Here is a 2,713-nt window from a genome sequence, read left to right as displayed (position 1 = left end):
ATCTTTCTTTTACAATTATAATACTTCAACTACCCCACTCACCTCTTATTTTATTTAAGTCAATTAAATTGCCTAAAACTATGTGCCGATCAAACTGTAACACTTAAAAAAAACACAAAGGGGGTAATAGGGATGAGATGAGGTCTTTAATTTGTGACTTGTTCCATCTAAACCTTCTTAAACCCTAGAATAGACGACCTCTATATATAGAGAGTCATAAATTACAACCTATGAGATTACGAAGATATATATATATATATATATATATATATATATATATATATATATATATATATATATATATATATATATATATATATATATATATATATATATATATATATATATATATATTCATTATCTCTTTAAATATATATACCTAAAAATTTAATTTCAGTGTTAATACCTATATCACTAAATCTCTCAACTTGGAGATTAATTAATGTTCAACTATAATTTCTTAATGGAGTAAAAGGATAATCTAGATTAAATATTGAGAATTTTTGTTTTACATTGAATCATTAGAAAGAAAAAAGCGTGCAAGGAATTTCGCTAAACAAATTGAATACTTATAATAGATTGGAATACTGGAATTTCTATCTTACTCTTGGAGTACCATGCACAAGGTACTCCAAGTTTATTCTTAAAAAAAAAAAGTACTCCAAGTTTTTAAAATTCATGTTATTTTGATGTGAATTTCTTATTATTTAATTCATATGTATATGTTATTTTTAAGTAAGTTTATGTTATTTAATTTTTACATACATGTTTTTATATTCAACATTGATCATTTTACTGTACTCAAAATTAATAAAATTCATGTTATTTTGGTGTACTTTTTATTATTTCAATTTATATATATAAATGTTATTTTAAAATAAATACATGTTATTTTATACACTGTTTTGGCAAAATAACACAAATTTTATGTAAAAATAGTATAAGCTTGAGATTGAAGCAAAATAACATATTGTTTTAAGAAAATAGCACAAGATTTAAGCGAAATTACACAAGATTAGACAAAATATATAATTCAATCATATTGGTATGAAGTACCATGATTCGTACTCTAGGGGTATATAATATTAACTATTAATCCGGTTTTACATTGATTTTATTGAAAAAAAAAAATTCAAATATAAAGAAAATCAATTATCTATCATTAATACTTCAAAAGCGATTTCAGAATACTAGTTTAAGTGAGTATATATATATATATATATATATATATATATATATATATATATATATATATATATATATATATATATATATATATATATATATATATATATATATATATATATATATTGAATATTTTTATTTTTTTTATTTTTTATATAGACTAATATTTCAAATACTATAAAAACAGTGAAAAATAATATTATAGTATAACCTCGAGGGCCATCTCAAAATAATATAGTACTACCTTGAAGGCCATCTCAAAATAGTTCATGTGACTGATATAATCCGAGTAGACGCAATAAACTATTTTGAAAGATGCTACTTCTTCAATGATCATCTAGAACTACTTCAAAGGCCTAAAGGGGCCATCCTTAGGTAAATTTCTCCATTCTTATCCATATCCATATGACCATATATTCTCTTGCAAGAATTTCTTCCTTTACATCTTTTCCAATTATATTACTATAATTTTTTTTTTTTTGAAAGAATTATATTACTATAATTATTCACATTTGTTCCCCCCTTTATTTAAATTTATTATTTTTTTAAAAAAAAAAAAATCTTTTTCTACAATAAAAAAAATGCAACCCATCAATCTATCCTGTCTATCCATCCCTATAAATTGGCTAACACAATTCAATTCTACACATCTTCTACTAACCAAGTAAATACATCCAATAGTTTTCAACTCTCAACTTCCCTTCTAACAAAACAAAAAACCACAACTCCTTTATTTTCAAAGAAAATATAATGGATAGAGTAAATGAGCTAGCAAAATCTAAGGCAGCTGTAATTTTCACAAAGAGCTCAGACTGCATGAGTCACAGCATCAAGTCCCTCTTCTACGAGCTAGGAGCTAGCCCGGCAGTATACGAAATCGACCGTGACCCTAGAGGTCGAGAGCTTGAGATGGCATTGCAGAGACTAGGGTGTAAGCCTACAGTCCCTGCAATCTTCATCGGTGGCATGTTCGTGGGATCGGCTAAGGATGTTCTTGCTGCCCATCTCACTGGTTCTCTTAAAGACATGCTCATTGCTGCTAAAGCTATTTGGTTTTAGCAATATACACATCCTAAAACAAGGATGTATATATGTACTTTTTTCTCTCTTTTTTTTTTCTTTTTCTTGGTTTGAATGGAGGAAATTTATGGCCTCCAGTTTGAAAAGAGCTGAGCTAGCGAGCGCAGTGCAGCATTTTTCGAGGGCTTTTCGTTTTTTGTAAGGCCTTGATACATAGCTGCATTTTGTGAATAACAATGTAATGTAACAAAAAGAGAATTATGAAGTAATAAGGCTTCAGAGATGTTCTCTGTCACGTATATTTGTGTGTTCTTTTGTTCTTTTTCCGTATAATTTTGTACACGACTATATTTTTCCTTATACATCAATGGGAATTCACGGTCAAAGTTGATGAACTTTGACTCTATAAAAAAAAGGGGCAAACAATTAAGGACGGAGGGAGTAGGTTAAGAAGATTCTGTTTCAGGTGGATTATGTATAATTAGGTGGTATAACATTAGGAAGAAGT

General features: G+C 27.3%; 1 pseudogene; it reads left to right on the top strand.

Annotated features, from left to right (window-relative positions):
* Positions 1–1,810: 1,810 nt before the first annotated feature.
* On the top strand, positions 1,811–2,504 carry LOC145630805 (glutaredoxin-C11 pseudogene; annotated as a pseudogene).
* Positions 2,505–2,713: the final 209 nt, after the last annotated feature.

Source organism: Chenopodium album, chromosome 5, assembly GCF_948465745.1.
Source record: "Chenopodium album chromosome 5, dcCheAlbu1.1, whole genome shotgun sequence".
In the NCBI taxonomy this organism is placed as follows: domain Eukaryota; kingdom Viridiplantae; phylum Streptophyta; class Magnoliopsida; order Caryophyllales; family Amaranthaceae; genus Chenopodium; species Chenopodium album.
This window is presented reverse-complemented; position numbering and strand designations above follow the sequence as displayed.